Raw genomic sequence first — 17,951 nt, forward strand, 5'->3', positions numbered from 1 at the left:
CGATGATTTTGACATAAACATAAATGTTGTTAGTACCGGGGTTTAAGTGTCATTTCTATGACAGCGTGTTTGAGTACTACTTACTTATACTCCGCCGTAGTATAATTTAAATATGAAAATCATAGCGGTTGTCAACCAAGTAACTACGGTAAGTGAATCCAGCGCAATTTTTTAATGAAGCAATAAAATACTGTATTTTATTCCGTGTTTAAGTGACTTTATGTGACTGTCCTATGGACTTAATTTGTCTCGCTATCTCTAAACTCCTAATAAAATAAATATTAAGTATTTTTGATTTAAATTTTATGTCAGTTTATTAATCAATCTCGCTGTGAATTCAACAACTGTCACATGAAATGTGCCTTCTAATCTTATTTTTCTTGTTTTCTTGATTGTTTTTGCTTCCTGGAGAAATAATCATCAAGCAAATTTTAAACTTTAAAACAATTCTTTTCAGAACTTTATTTGTGTATCTGAGTATTTATTTATTAAAGATGGCATTTCTATTGGAGCAGAAGCTAAACAGTATGCGGGAATACTCAATTCAGGCGGCTTGGGATGAATTCCAGGAAGATTTGTAAACAAAATCGTCAACTAAATATCCATTTTTAGAACGTATTACCTTAACGATGTGTGACAAAGTTCTGAGAAACACCATCCCTGCAAAGAAAGGAGGGAAGTGACATGTCGAAAGATAAGAGAACTCCAGAAAATATTGGAAATGTTAGACAAATAATGGAGCAGACACTTATAATAATAGATTTATACGACATTTATTAATGCAGCAAATGGAATTATCCTATGGAACTTGTCAAGCAATATTGCGAAAAGATTTAGACGGTATCAGATAACATGTCTGCAAAGATTATATGAAGTAAATTATTTTTAACAAGCCGGGGTTATAGCACATTCAGCTAGGACCACAATAGTTAGCAATGTTACAGGAATTTTGTGGTAATTGGATCATTAGTTGATATATAGAGATTGTCTTGCTCCGGAGATCTTCTGATCTTACTCCTACAGATTTTTTGTAACTTTTTGAAAAGAACACTATTTATCGAACACCTTTCAACAATTTGGAATTAAGGTTAAGAATAATAGAAGAAATTCACGACATAACCGACAACGCAGAGATGCTGAGGCATGCGATCAATGGAAATAAACGACAACTCATTTAGCGTACAACAAAATGGGCAATATTACCAGCATTTATTCTAATTTGATTTAATTTATGTAATAAAATTTTGTAGCAATTTTCCTTACAGCTTTACACTATTTTATTAAAAATGTGTCCGCAATCTTTTCTTATAAATTTATCGTTTTTTGACATTTCTCAGAGTGGTTTAAACACAGACATGCCAAATCTTCAATCCATGATGACTTTATTGCAAATTATGTTGCTTGCCCGATATCAGTGTCATTAAGCAAAGCAAAAACTTAAGCGATTTAAGCAATTAAATTCAATAAACCATAAAAATGTAAAAGATTAGTAAAAATCCAGACCCACATTACAAATTTTAAGACTATTACTGAATACAAAGAAACCAGAAGATTATGAAGCATACAAAGAAAAACACAAACCAGCAAAGAAGACAATAAAGAAAGAAAACCAAGACTCATAGACAAAATTCGGAGAGAAGACGACCAAAAACCAGAAACTATTTTTCGGAACACTTAAGTAACTAAAACAAAAGAACGAATACAATATACCTAACTAACATAAAAGACAAGAATGGAAACAATCACACATGAAGAGAAAATAATGAGCAATATATAATGGAGTATGATCAATAAGAAGAAGAACAAAAAATAGAAACTATACAGCAAAAAGAATGATCAGAAGCCATATTTTAGACTCAAAGTCCTTGTCCTACCTTCTCTTCTTCTAATTCATCAATCAAAGTCACTATAAACATTGATAACAGACCCACTAATAGAAGATGTTGCTGAGAATGGAGACACTCATCTGAGAAAGATAATTTGGTAGAAAATGAAAAAGAACAATTAAACAAGCTAATGGATGAGATAGTGCGAGAAATAAAGATTTTAAAAGAATGGAAGTCAGTATAATATTACCGATATATAAAAAAGAGAAGAAGCAAAATTGAATAATTTCAGGAGTATCACATTATCAGGTATCCTGATATGGGGAAGAATAATGAAAAGAATAATAAGAGAACAGATTGAAATCGGTATAGAACACGCTCAATGCAGATTTAAAAGAGAAATGTGCACACAACACCTAATATTTCAAGCAAGCAAGCCACTGAAAAATGTATAGGCAAGAAGAGTGAGATACATGTTTATTTTATAGACTTGGAAAAAACGTCTAATCGGATAAGAAGAGAAGACATAATGGAAAACTTTAGAAAACACCAAATACCTAATGCAGACCAATCAACATTTACTATACCTGCAATTCAACAATAATTCATGACTATCGAAAGCCTTAGACATCTCTGGGTATATTTGGCCTCTGGTGTCTAAAACATTAGCAATTGTTTGCATCATGCATGGTAAATTTGTTAACGTCCATCGTCCACTAAAAAATCCATATTTGTTGATTGACACAATTTTTTTAAATCAAAAGATATTTGGTATTGGAACAACGTTTTAAAGACTTTAGAAAAATTAGATATAATAGATATTGGTCGATAGTTAACTACATCAGAGATGTTGCTTTTTTTAAATATAGGAATTACTTTGGTGTCTTTCCATATATCAGGATACCACGACGACTTAATCGACAGTTGGAAAATATAAAACCGAGCGTTAACAAATATTCCGCTACAATCTTTAAAAAGAAATGACGGTATTTTATTACTACCCGCCACACGATTTTTCTTTAATATTTTTATCGATTTCAATATTTATTTTTCATTTACTTTGATATTTATTAATGGCACTACTACAAGACCGCCGTTTAAGAACGGGGTGAGATGGTCATGTTCGCTGAGAAATCCAAGAACACCAGTTAAGGCTGGCGTCTGGTTCGGTTTAGCCCTATACTAAATACATTGAAAACACCGTCGCGGTTTCCGGAGTTGCATTTTAAAAATATGAGATATATCGCTTTAAAAAAATTATATTTCGAATTAACAAACTTCAGTCCAGGGGACCTCCATATTTATATTCATATCTAGTATGCAGTTTTTACAAAAAAAAATTATAAAGTTGAACAACTTTTACATCACATTTTAACCGGCACATTGATGCATTTTTTGACGAAGTGCTGAAGTCTTTTGCATTCTGAGATAGGAGGTCCCCTGGGGAAAAGTGTCAGCTTTCTTTTGATACCATTTATAATATTAAATAATCCACGACTGAGGTAAATAACTCGCGAAAAGTCAAAATCTATTGAAACGAGAAATCGGCATTAAACGAGCTGTGATGCGGTAGCAGAACGCAGGTTTACTTAGATTCTGACTTGGTTGGAGATTTCAGTATTTTAAAAATGCAATTCCGGAAACTACGACGATGTTTTCAATGTATTTAGTATTGGGCGAAACCGAACCAGACGCCACCCTTAAACGACTTTATGGTACACATAGCGAAATGGAGTGATAAAATTTTTGTACAAAAAAAGCTTAGCGATAACCAATTTAACAAATAAAATCGTTTATACTGCACTAATGAATTATTTTAAATAAAAATAACTGTAACCGAACAGAGAAATTATTTTTTCATCTTCTCATTTTGTTAAATAATGTTTAACCAACAAAATTTTGAGATGGCGTCATCATAGTGTTAGTCGATGTTGGGGATGATTACACAAATTTTGGTCAAAATTTTACCATCTACACGATATTCGTAGCATAAATATAAAATTTAACAATAATCGGTTTAGTAGTTGCGGTTATCTGTCTAATAAAAATCGACATAGACGGCAAACAGACTGAAATGGGAGGAGACCTGTTGTGTTGTACTCTAGGGGTCATGCAACGTCCAGAAAACATGAAAATATCCATTCGTCGGATGGACTCTATTACAACATATCTTGAGCGTACGATCTGGAAGTAAAAATCGATTAATTACGCATTTAGTTAGCTCTGATTTTATTTATAAATTCTGACAACTGGCAAAATTTGACCAACCGTAAGAGATACTTGAATGATTTTAAATCAAGCGTTAAATGGATTAACTTGGAAAGATAGTACACCTTTTAACAATATTATGAAGAACGGTATTTAAAATGATAAATTCCAAAAATACACTAGGTACCACAGAAAACGTGAGAGAGAGATGCAGAATTTAACATGAATTTTAATGTCCAATTCTTTGAGGGAACTGTAGTGTTGGTGTTCTTTATAGGCAATTTTAATTGACGTATAAAAAAAAAATTATAGGAATCTTCTTTGCTCTTCGGTGCATAGTAACAATATACTATAACGTTTATTACCTTAATTTTTTTTTGTTCCTAGACATATCCTAAAGGGTCATAACGAATATTTGATTTCATATTTTCTCGAATATTTCATAGCTTATAGAATACAAAAATATCTATCTCATATTTCCGTTTTCTTCTGGTCTGTCTGTATGTCTGTCGATGAATTTATTGGTTAAATAATGGTTGTACAAAATTAACAAAATTTATTTACCTATGTATCTTATGCATATGGATTCTGGTAAAAAAATAGTACATATTTATACCGTTTATAATTATAATGTATAGAACATAATGGATTTCTTTAAAATTTTGGCAATACAGTAATATTAATAACTTTAGAATATAAATTAATTTTTACTATCCGAGCGTAGGATTTCTTTAAAATTTTGGCAATACAGTAATATTAATAACTTTAGAATATAAATTAATTTTTACTATCCGAGCGTAAGCTAAGGAAGTATAGTAATAGAGTCCCGTCGGGCGACTTGCCAGTTTCCTTTTCATGATCCCTAGAGTACGAACAAAATGGTCTCCCATTTCCGTCTGTCTGTCTGTCTGTGTCAAGTTTTTTTTTTTTTCTCTTGTACCGCTGATTTTACTTTATGGAGGTTATCACAAAACAAAAATCGGAAAATCCAATTTTATAATTTTTCAAAGGAGTATTTGTTGGACTGTACTCATAAAATCTTAACTTTCCAGTAATATTTGGTAATTTTTACTACCCCAGTGTAAGCTGAGGTGAGAATTTAAAAATACATTTTACAAATTTACCGGTTTTTTATCGTTTTTACTTTTCGAGCGTAAGCAAAGGAAGTATTGTAATCGAGTCCGCCAACTCTCTACTTTTTTTTTTTAGATTTGCTTAACTGTCCAAAATGTCCCACATTCCCTCAAATTCCGAGAACACGGTAACATTTTCTACAGTGTTTAGTTCAGTTTAGTATGCTCACTATCATTAAAAAGTTATTGTTTAATAAAACCTGTCCTTTGGCAAAGTGTATCCTGCCCAGGCGAGTAAAATTTGTTGTCTAAAAAAAGTTTTCTTAACTATTGTTTATTCTAAAAAGAACGTAATAAGTTACTAATGGCGAAAATTTATCCCCTTTAGGTAATTCAAGTTAGCTGGGGTTAAACCAAAAATGAAAAACCTCGTTACGTAATTGTTGAGTAATGAAAAGTAATTATTAATAACCTTGGTTTTTAATTTTCCCAAAAAAAAAAACTAACAAAGATGTAGAAATGTAATTATTGTTTTTGCGGTAATCACAAATTATTCGTTAAATCAACACGCTTGACGTTATAAAGTGACAGTTATATAAAAAGTGACATGGCACCACAATTACGACGCAAATGCACTAAACAATTGGCAATGGTAGACGCATGGACACAAACAGTCCCAAATAGTATACAACCCTTTATTATTCTTGAAGATATCCTTCAGGAAAAAAGGGATAATAAAAAAGAAAAACAAAAATTGCCATGTCAAAGTGGTAACCAATCGACTTCATACAGAGTATTTGTCCGACCGATAGCAAGGAAAGAAAATGCATCTTCGACACGTTTATCTCTGGATGAAGACTATTTAAGTCCAAAAAGTATTCCTGCATCCATTCAGCGGAAAAGAGATCGACCAAAACGTATGAAACCTGGTCCATTGTGTTACAAACAAAGAATACAAAATAAAGCGAATTTAAAGATTCCTGTGGTCATGTCTCAGATGATAGGTAGTCCACCGTTGACAAATTTAGAAACTATTTTGGAACGACCGTCGGAACATACACTCGAATGTAATTTGCGCGTTGACTCCGTGGAAGAAATAGAATTATCCAGTAGAGAAATCGCCACTCAAACTAATAACAACTGTGAAGATGTGCAAATAACTTCCGAAGAAGTTATCAACAACCAGGAAATTGTGAATTGCAGTCTGAGAAATAATGTAGAGGACCTTTTCAATTCCGTTCCGGACAACATTAGGTTTCAGTTAGAAGGAATTACTACGGTCGCATCGACGAACAGGACAAAGGATAAGAACAAAAATGAAGGCAGCAGCGAGGAGGAGCAGACCGAGAGCGAGGACGAGGGACAACAAAAACGAGAATATATTAAAATTCAGGCGAATACGGTTCATATACACAATCACTTCTATAGGTCTTCATAATTATTATCTAGACGATCTAATTTTTAATTTAACAAAAAAATAGTATAAATGTATAGAGTTTGTGTAGAAATTACTTTTAAATAAAATAATGTTTAATTTTTGTCTATGGTTTCGCATAAGGATAGGTAGTAAAATAATAGCGTAATTTTAACGAATTGTCTGGTTTGTTTTCCTGATGTTTCACAGCTTCAATTCAGTGTGAGTCTTCCATGTCCGTCTACATGTCAGTTTATCTGTTGCCAATTTTAATAGATTAGATTATTGTCATACGCCATTTCAAAACCTTATTAAGAAAATATCACTGAAAATATGTAGAATGGCATGCTTTTTACTTTCCGAGCGTAAGCGAAGGAAGTATTGTGATCGAGTCCCCGTCGGTCGATTTTCTACTTTTAGGTTTTCTCGATCTTTCATGACCCCTACAGTACGAAGAAATAGGTCTCTTATTTTCATCTGTCTGTCCGTCTGTTCATCTGTCTTGATTATACAGATAATCACCGAAAGTACTGTGCCGATTGTTGTCAAATTTTGTACTTATATTAGGAATATCATGTAGATGTTAAAACGGTAACCAAAATTTGTCTAATCATCCCCACCAATCATGTGATGACGTCACTTCAAAATTATACATAGTAAATGGGTTTTAAATTGTATAAAATAACGTAGTCCTACCCATATAGTTTATGACTCCGTGCTGAGTTTTTACCCAAAACGTCCAGATTTTTAGAAATAACCAATATTATAAAACATTTTGCAATTTAATTTTGAATCTGCCAAACTGAATGCTTTGAAATCTTGCAGACGTTTTAAACTTATGGTAAGCATAATACACTTTTGACCAAAATATATTTGCTTATCCCCTCCAAAAAATTGATGACGCCATCTCAAAATTTTGCCTCATAAATTCTATCTATATTTATGATTTATCACTGCATTCATATTTTTTAAATTTGCTTAAACAGGATGACTCAATTTTGTCAAAAATTAATGAATGCGTGAATTTATTTTATTGATTTAATCAGGAACTGCAAAACCGAATCCTTTTGAAATATATTTACTCATCCTCCCTAAAAAATTGATGACGTTACCTCAAAATATTGCTGAATATACCCTATCGTAAATGTGCAACATTTGCTGAGTCTATACTTGTGATTTATTTTGAATATATAATTAATATTTTTTAAATTTGCTTATACAGGGTGTCTCAGAAAAATTAATGACTGAGTTGTTAAAAAACAAATAACCAATCAGATTTAGGAATTTAACTCGTTTTAAAACTAACATTCCCTCCCTTATTTTTTTAAAAGATATGTCATTTGCCAAAATAAGACTTATCTTAGCAAGTACTACCCCCTGAGAAAATAAAGGGCGGGTGGGCGGGGATAGTAATTGCTAACGTAAATCTTTTTTTGGCAAATGACATATCCTCTGAGAAAATAGTGGGCGGGTGGGCGGGGCTAGTACTTGGTAAGAGTGATTTTGGCAAATGACATACCCTCTAAGAAAGTAAAGGGTGGGTGGGCAGGGCTAGTACTTGCTAAGATAAGACTTATTTCGGCAAATGACATAATTATCCTATGGGAAAATAGGGGGCGGGTGGGCGGGCTTAGTATTTGTTAAGATAAAACTGATTTTGCCCCTATTAATCATGTAAAAACTTGTGAAATTTAAAGGTGTTAAATTGCAAATTTCCATTGTAACGCGTTAAATTCCTAAGTCTACCCGAAATATGCAAAATATGATGAGTTTTTACTTGTGATTTATCACTGCATTCATATTTTTTAGATTTGCTTATATAGGTGGCTCAAAAAATTAATGAATGTGTCAAATTATTTTATTGATTAAATCAGGAACGGCTCATTCCATTTTCCCAGAAAATTTTGGAAATACAATACTATTATTTTTAGTATTACAGTGCATCAATATATATGTTGATATAAGTGTCCTTGCAAAAATGTTGATAATGTCATCGTCATCACAAAATTCTGTAAAGTAAAAACTCAACTCAAAAATGCTGAATATGTTTCACTGTACTTTAGGTGCGAGGGAAGTTCTGTCGAAACAGCTTTCTCTGGTTTAGTAATTCACCGTTATTTTTTGAAATTTAAACGCATGAGTTTTTATATAAAAAAAATAAAAGGCTATAAATAGACGTTCTTAAGTATTTTTACTTTAATTAAGTAGAAAAAGAAATGTACAGCGTAAAATAAAAATATGGAGTCAGTCAAATATATCCAAACATTTTTTTTAAATTTGTACTTTGTCCGTTTTGGGATTCAACATCAGTGTAAATTTTTTTAACAGTAATTTAGAGTAAATTTAACGTTAACTGATCAATCAAGAATCCAATAAATTTAGTTTGTGAATAAAGAAAACAATAATTTTTGCATTCTTAATTCATTAAAATCAAATAGTGAATCTGAAAATTAAAAAAAAACTTTTATTTCATAATAAGTAGATGGGCAAAAGGTTCGCTCTTTACTTCGTAACAATAATGACGACCTTGAATAAATCCGTTTTGTCTGAATCTCAAATGTATTATTATCTAAATTTCAAAATTCAGCTGCTGCTTCAGGAAACCAGGTAAATAGTACCTATCTATTAAAATTTTTAGACCAATTTTTTGGCTGGTTGTCGTATATTTAAATTATGTGTTCATGTATTATGGAATTAGACTTTTAAGTCCACAGTAGTACAATTAATAGTATTTAACGAATTTTATTCAAAAGTTATAATCATCATTTAAACAAAAATCCTTGAATTTGGGTATATTGACAATGCTTTATTTGTGTACATAACTATTGTGCTATTAAATTAAATATATCTATATACTTCTCTACTTCATTAAGAAAAATATATAGATGACCCACACGGAAGTTGGCGTTTTTTTAATTGCAATATATATATTTTAACAGATTTTGGCAAAACATTAAAGTAAGATTACAGTGATATTCAACATTTAGGTATTTTAGTCGAGGAAAAAAATAAAATTTATACATATAAAAAAATAACTAGAGTGAAATAAAGTACTGTCGTTTTATTTTTACAAAAAAATAATAAAATCTGTGTTAAAAACAGTCATTTAAGCATATCTTCGAACTGTCGTTCTTCACAGTGAATACAAAACTTCTTATTAGTTCGCGATTAATAACGTATTGGGCGTTAAAAAGGCTCAAACATTCCCAATTTCGTTTTTTAATCATCTAAATCAGGCACGGTTTAAAAATACGTCAAACGTGTTATGTATCGTCACAATAATAAATTGAAGGACCTTAAATCTAATCCGCGAGCTGGTCATCAAGTGGGCTTTCTGTTACCAATCCAGTTTTCATAATAAATGTTTTTTAGAACAAAAAATTGATCCATATTCGACAGGCAACAGAGAAGTATTGAAGTAGCTCAAAAATTAATAGCAATAATGTAACGGTCTGCACATCGGATTCCATGACATTAAATGGCAATTCGATAATGTTTCTTCATTTAGAAACTTTATATTTTTTATAGTTAAAACTAGTTCAAGACAAACGTGTTTTACATGACTGTAATCGTAATTTAATTATCTATGAAAATAAGTACGTTAAAACATATACGTTATACATAATATTTACAATGTACAAAATTAAGCTTCCCCTTCAAGCTAAAAACAATGGAGTTTACAGAATTTCAATATCTCTATCAGTTCTCAAGGGACAAGGCCGCGAAATTTTTTCTGAGACACTCTGTATATTCTTCACTCGCTAACACAGACGTGAACAAAACAATCTGTTATTTTACACCATTAACATAAATTAAGTTTTAAAAACACAACTAACTATAAACAAAGATTACTGTTAGATAATACTTGAGACAGTATTATTTGAGTTGCATTCGTAGACACAAAGTTTTGTAGTAGAAAGTTCTCGGAAGACATTCAATTATACACTAGTAACAAAAACAGTTAAATACAGTTTCTACATCTAAGGTAATGCTGTTTTAATGCCGATATTATTACTCTACTTCAGTAGCGAGGATTTCGCTGTAGAAAAACTTAGTAAAGTATTATGTTATTTTCTTAGATTGTGTATGTATACAGCAATAAATACTTGCTAGACTTCTTATTATTAAACTGTGAAACAAAAACATAACTGTTCTGAAGTTCTCTATTTAATAAGTATGTCTTTTAATAATGATATTCTTCATTTTTTGGAATAAAAACTAAATTTGTTTTGATAAATCTTTGACTATTCTGAAAGCAAATTTATTGTATTTTGAAAATTATGTACTCTAAATGTTCATTTTTTTAACGAGCAGAATCTGTTATCATTAGTCAGGTGACAATTAAGAACAGCATAAGTTTAGTTTTACTAAATAACTTATTGAAATAACATTGTCGACTATATTAATTTTGATAAGTACAATGTAACACTAATTGTAAATATGTAACTGTAATTTTCACATTTCAGAAAAATTAATGGCTCCCTGAAATAATTAATAACGTAAATTTTGTTAAATACAGGTCCCTGAGTAAAAAAAAATTTCAGACAGAATTTTGGCAAAATAATTCCCATCGAATAAGTCCCTTTGCAAGTTTTGAAGATGCCATAATGATGTTTACTGAAGGTGTTAATGTTTTGAAAAAATTGTATTTACTAGACTAAACTTTGCAAAAATTTGAGCATTTAAGCCTGATTTTAATTGCTCTCATAACAACCATACACTACACACAGTACTATACTATACCTAGGCAGTACTACTTTATAAAAAAAAATGTTAAGATTTGGTTATGCCAACAAGCTCTTCATCTGCATCTCTTTTACGTTTTATGATTCAAATCGATGTCTAATTAGTTAATTACTTATTATATTCTATCTGCTTTATTGTACTTCACAAAAATAGAAGGTTTTCTATTATTTTCATAACTACCAAATACAATTTGAGGAAATCCGAGATACAGCACGACGTATATTATTAAGGCTATTAAAAAATTATCACCCGCTATTTATTACTCCTACAAAATAAACATCTAATAACAATATCATGTTGAAAGCAAACGTCTTAGCCCATAAAATCGTCTCATAACTTGCGAAACAAGGTCACTAGCAAAAATGTGTCCACAACCTTTACCTTACCATTTTTGTTGTGTTTTCTGTTTTGCACGTGTGAACTTGAACAAATTTGGCAGTAAGCGCTCAATGAATTAAATTTGCACGTGCGGTTACCATATAAAAACGAATGGCTTCAAACTTTCCCCTAGTGGTTAATTCACTGAAAGGTGCTTCTGAAAACAATTCACCTTTTAGGTTGATCAACTGTTTATTGTTATCCTGGATTGAACGCGCATATGAAGCTTTTAGGTCAGATGATGCTTTTTCATTAAAGAAAATCCTCGACTGGTGATAGATTGTGTCATTCGATTGATTATCTTTTTATCAGTTTCAGCGGTATTGCTCACGATTTGTTGTAAAATGTGGGTTTAAGTTGCTGAGTTTGAGAACATTAATCATGTTAGACATTTGGCGGGGACTTATTTATGACAACTTTGGAGAAAAAAATATTTTGTTATGTAAGTATATCGTAAATGCTGTATTATGATCACTATTTTTGTAGTTTAAGATCCTGAAGCCTTATTCCAACGTATAGGTTCTTAATTATTACTATTGAACGCAATTATATAAATTTTGTTTATTTATTTTGCACGTTTTAACTTGCAAAATTTTTCAAACCTGTACAATAATTTTTAAAAAATGTCTTATTGTCGTGCTTTCTTCTTTTCTGATATTTTTATTTCTCTGATACAACCTGTCGACTTTTAAATTTCTAAGCATCATGTGTTGGATACTACTATACTTCGTTTATTATAATCAAACCACGTTAATTATATAATAAGATTTAAATTTTAGTGTAAAAATATACCGTTAAATCTAGTTCACAAAATGGGTTTTATCGCAGTTGCAGTAATTATCCCGGTATGGATTAGTGAAATATCACCTCATAAAAATAAACGAAGGAAAGGTGTTATCATATTATGCTGGGTTCTGATTTGGGAACAGTGAGAACACTTAAGTTTTAGACAAAGTTTTGATTATTTTTATTTTTACTATAAATTTGCATTAAAATATTATTACAAAAAACTTGCAACTTTCTAAACTTTCTTCTTAATCTGTTGTCCTATAATTTCATTAAAAGTGACTTTGGACAAACAAAAACACTTTCGAAATATTCTGCAAACTTTTTTCAAGGTAAAACCACAAAAATATTGTCCAGGAAAGTTCTTATTGACGTTTCCTTCCGAACGAAAGTGAGGGTTTTGTAAATATATGGTGCGACGCGGAAGAAACTTTAAAAGTCGTAGAAACTAAAAAGTATTTAATTGAAAATGTTCCCTATTTGTTTGTGTTTACGCGAACAAACTTGCCACTTTTATCACAACTAAAAAATCGTTAATATGTCCAGATAATGTTCATTTATATCGCTACAATTGTTATTTAATAAACTGATGTACTCTGGATACTAGTATGTGCTTACGCACAGTTCGTACAAGTGAAATGATTAATTATCAGCTTCAACTGATAACCAAGAACCAAGATAATTAAGCATATGTTATTTGTACTACGACGAAAATTTAGTACCTGTGGTGCAACAACCGTTCAAAGTTTTTTCACTGAAAACAATTTAAAAAATAAATTCTACTTACTTTAGGTAAATTCCGGCGAAATGAAAAACTCCGAACGAAACAAATAAATCTACTTAAAATAATATCACAGTCACTGAAGACAAAAACTTTCCTAACTAAAATAAAAATTCACGATTCAAGCGTTAATTGAGCGAACGCAAGCGAGATCACGACTCGAGTCCTGCCAACAAAAGCTCGTGTCCTTTCAGCGACATCCTTTCATACGCTGTTATCCACGAACTGACGATCCTTCCAACATCTGCGGTTGATAAACTCACACCCACAAGCTGAAAAAGCAGCGCAAGCGTAGCGCATCGCTGAAAATTTAACTCGTAAAGTTCAGGACGTCTGCTAATAATTTTGTCCTTCGCAGAGGTCCTTGTATGGGTGCAATTATTGGCCGTGACAAGAGTGCAGATGGTGTTCGAGCTGCTTTAAGAAAACGATTATTTCGATGTGAACGAGGAACATTGAGATGGCTATCATTAGTTATGTAATGGCACCTGTTGATTGATGGCTTTCTGCTTTTTACGATTCAATCGTGAAAGGATAATAATTGGAAGGAGGAGGATCGGATGTCAATGCGGCGATAAGTTTTATTGTCGAATTATTTGAAAAATTGTCCGGTTAAAGTCGCTTATGAAGTTGAAGCACGTAGTCTGGGTTCCATTAAGTTCCGTTGTAATTAGCGGAGGTGAAATTAAGGAGCCAAAAGCCTAATGATTTGGGTGTTGCTACTGTTAACATTTAGCTTGGAGAGAATTGATGAAATGAGGACAGGTGGTACACAAGGATTTATACCACATGAACCAAAAGTATGAAAGGAAGGCCCTGATCAAAGAACGTAGGGTATGATAGACAGAGAGCTAAGTAATTGGAAAGAAATACGATAAGCTAACATATGTCAATCACAGCCCCCCTATTTTGGATCATACAGTATTTTTTGAGTACTCAACACTTTCATATACAAGAAGTCATTTAAATATATATTATGTTAGATATAACGTGTTCTTAAATCATAAAAAATATTACTTCCGGCTGTCTTCACATTTGCAAAAGCGGTGTGTAAAGTAGATATGTACATTGGTTTTCCATTGAGCTCCAAAGGCCTTCACTAATTCGAAACAAATGAAAGTGCTAATTTTGGGTAGACATTTTTTGACGTACATACATCTCGCTATACTCTTTATATTAATTGCGAACACTACTAAACTTTATACATTTTTTTCCACTCGTGCGGGCACAACCGAGCTATTAATGCACCCAAATCGAGTGCTTTGATAAAAATTGAGTTTTTTAATAGAACTGATGTAATTCATGTGTTTAGGATTGGTAGTCATCATAAAATATGTCACTGTTAAATAACAAATAAAATAAACGCCAGAAGAACGAAATGATATTTCTACGAGTAATTAGAATTCCGTTCCAAATTTACACACTAATCGTAACACTGGATTTGTCTTCGGCACTTAGATTAAATGTCACAATATTTTGATAAAAATTACGTTCATGGCTAATCGTTTTACTGCTACATGATTCATATAACTGCACCCGTTGAGCTCTGAAGCATCCGGAGAAATTTAGCTTTAGACAGTGCTGGGCTCAAACATGGCTGCTACTTTGAGAAATTTCCCATTTTTCGAGGGCTGTAAGATTGTCTTTAGCTTCACACATTATTAATAATAATTTAATATTCTGAACATTAAACTTCAAATGTTACAATCTGACATTTATCACGACAAAATTCCCAACAATTCTGAAATTTCAATTTTTATTTTAAAATGAAAAAAAAGGTGCGACGTAGAAAAAAATTGGGCGAAGGTTAGTCGAAACAATTCACTATTAGTGCGTTTGAATGACAAGTATTTGTGTTAAAACGAAATAAAATTTGTTTTTGTCTTCTCAAAAGAGAGGAGAGGACAAATTTCACTAATTAAGCTACAATGGAGCAAAACGGGCCGAAAAAGGAGCATGCTATGTGTACGTTTCGAGTGAGTTTCTCCATAACAAAAATTTGTGATGACGGCATGAACATAGATAATAATACTAGTCACAGAGCAAGACAACCCAAAACGGATTCGTACGCCACCGCATATTTAATTAAATAAATAAAAAATAATTAATGAAATGCTGTATGGTACGACACTGGTGACTTGAAGCCGCGCAGCCTAAGCTCCGCCCATGTGATCTTCTATTCTGCCGGCTGCTCTAACATTTTATAATAGTGCCTTTTAAATTGGAAAACCGAATGCTCTGAAATCTTGCAGACATTTTAAGATTATCGGTAGACTCATTTGACATACACCTTGTAACACTTTTATGACTTAAGCGGCTTAAGCCAAAGCACCCTTATAAATCAAACTGGCTATTGTATAACTTAACTCAATTCACAGCTCCATTATGGCAATAATGGGGAGTAATAAAATACTTGCCGTTCGGGTCCACAAAGCTTACAATAACCAGTTTGATTTATAAGGGTGGTTTGGCTTAAGCCGCTTAAGTCGTGAAAGTTTTACAAGGTGTATGTTACAGCATATTTTGTATATTTTGTATAACATTTAAATCAATTTAATTTAGAATCCTTTAGCCAAATTTTGGTTAGCGGTTTACTATCTATATGATGTTCCTAATATACACACAAAATTTGACAACAATCGGTCCAGAAATTTTGGAGATTATCTGTCCAATAAAAATCGACACAGACAGAAGGACAGACAGAGAGCAGACAGACGGAAACGAGATACTACTTTTTGCGTACTCTAGGGGTCATGAAACGTCGAGAAAACATAAAACTGACAAGTCGCCCGGTGGAATCGACTACTATACTTCCTTAGCTTATGCTGGACAAATGATAATATAAAATACACATTTCATAAGACATTTTTGCTTCCCGATCGTAAGCTAAGGAAGTGTTGTAATTGATTAAAAGTAGTAGGCGACTGGCTACTTTTATATTTTCTCGACGTTTCATGACCCCTAGTATACGAAAATATTGGTGTCTCATTTCCGTCTGTCCGGGTCTGTATTGATTTTTATTAAACAGATAATCTGCTACTCTACCGGATCGATTGTTGTCAAATTTTGTATCTATATTAGGACGGGATCAACAATGACATGACGTCATCTCCAACTTTTACAATAGTAAATATTTTTTAAATTTTAAATCAAAATTTTATAACATTTTATAATAGAATTTTGAAATTCCAAAACCGAATGCTCTGAAACTTTGCAAACATTTTAAGATTATCGGAAACATGATAAATCATTAATAGAATAGAATAGAATAGAATAGAATAGAATAGAATAGAATATCTTTATTCTTGCACAGGTACATTATATAAAACAGGGCAAGAAACGTCAAATAAAATAAATAAATAACAATAAAATAACATCGATAAACATACAGGACAAAGTATAATTTGCAGTATATAACGAAGACATTTTTATAACACAATTAACAAACGAAATGATAACTACATATAAAACACAAATTTTGACTTAAATGATAAGTTATTTTAATTATTTACAATTATAAAATTCGTCCAAGTTGTATGGCTCTAGTTGCACCAACATTTTGCATAGCTCCTTTTTGAATATATTCAATTTTTGTATTTTTTTTATTGGGTCACTGAGATGATTATACATTTTAATTGCCGCATAATAACAGTTTTTTTCGCTCAGCGTAAGTCTGTGCTTTGGAAACATCAAATTGTTGTTTCGGGTGTTATAGTTTTGTTGTTTTTTTGGAATTTCGAAATCATTTTGATTTTGATACATAAATATTAATAGCGAGTAGACGTACTGTCCTGTCACTGTAAGGATATTGTTGTACCTGAAAATTCCCCGGCATGACTCCCTGAACTTTAAGTCGAAAATGGTTCGTAAAATATTTTTTTGTAAAATAAATATTCTATTGATTTCTGTACTTTGACCCCAAAATATTATTCCATATCTTAAAAGAGAATGGAAGTTAGCATGATATATCATTAGCAACTGTTTTTTATCTAAGTATGTTTTTAGTACGCGGATAGAATAGTGGACTGTATTAAGTTTTTTTGACAAATATTCTACATGATCCTTCCAGCTCAAGGTCGAGTCTATTTCGATTCCCAAAAATCGGGTAGATTTTGATAACCTCATATCAGTGTCACCAACCTGTATTACATTTGGTAGCTCTAAATTTTGCTTAGTCTGGAATGTAACAGCCACAGTTTTGTCTTTGTTTAGTACTAATTTGTTATTACTGAACCAGATGTTTGTTCGGCACATGAGATCTTCTACTTTTCTTAGCGTTGAAGGGAAATCTTTTCCACAGGCCAACAAATTTGTATCATCCGCAAAGTTTACGACACAGCTGTTACCGTCTTGTACCTTATGCAAATCGTTAATATATATTATAAAGAATAAAGGCCCAATTATACTACCCTGCGGAATTCCCATCACAACTTTCTTTGCTCGAGAAACATGTTTTGTGTTATCTTTTTCTAAAACAACCCTATGATATCTATTGGACAGATACGACTTGACCCAAGCAAGAGCTGGCCCCCTGACTCCATATTTCTCTAGTTTTAAGATAAAAAGGTCGTAATTTAAGCAATCAAATGCTTTCGATAAGTCAAGAAAAAGCCCTAAGATTATTTCTTTTTTTTCTAAGCTGTCGATTATTTTCCTCAAAAACTGGAATACCGCAGTATCCGTCGATCTTCCTTCCAGGAAGCCATGTTGTTCGGGGCTAAATAGTTTATTCTTGATAA

At 31.9% G+C, this 17,951-nt stretch overlaps 1 protein-coding gene across 1 annotated transcript in view; it reads right to left on the reverse strand.

The window, feature by feature from the left end:
• The window catches only part of LOC135131014 (soluble guanylate cyclase 88E), a 46,075-nt gene extending 32,652 nt beyond the window's left edge, over window positions 1-13,423 (reverse strand). The window contains exon 1 of the mRNA XM_064058526.1: window positions 13,219-13,423. The gene's annotated coding sequence lies outside the window, so the exon portion shown is untranslated. The remainder of the gene's footprint in view (window positions 1-13,218) is intronic.
• Between the last annotated feature and the right edge of the window lie 4,528 nt (window positions 13,424-17,951).

This window comes from Zophobas morio, unplaced genomic scaffold, assembly GCF_036711695.1.
Source record: "Zophobas morio isolate AGI-343-1 ecotype UQ-CSIRO unplaced genomic scaffold, CSIRO_AGI_Zmor_V1 ptg000002l, whole genome shotgun sequence".
Lineage (NCBI taxonomy): Eukaryota > Metazoa > Arthropoda > Insecta > Coleoptera > Tenebrionidae > Zophobas > Zophobas morio.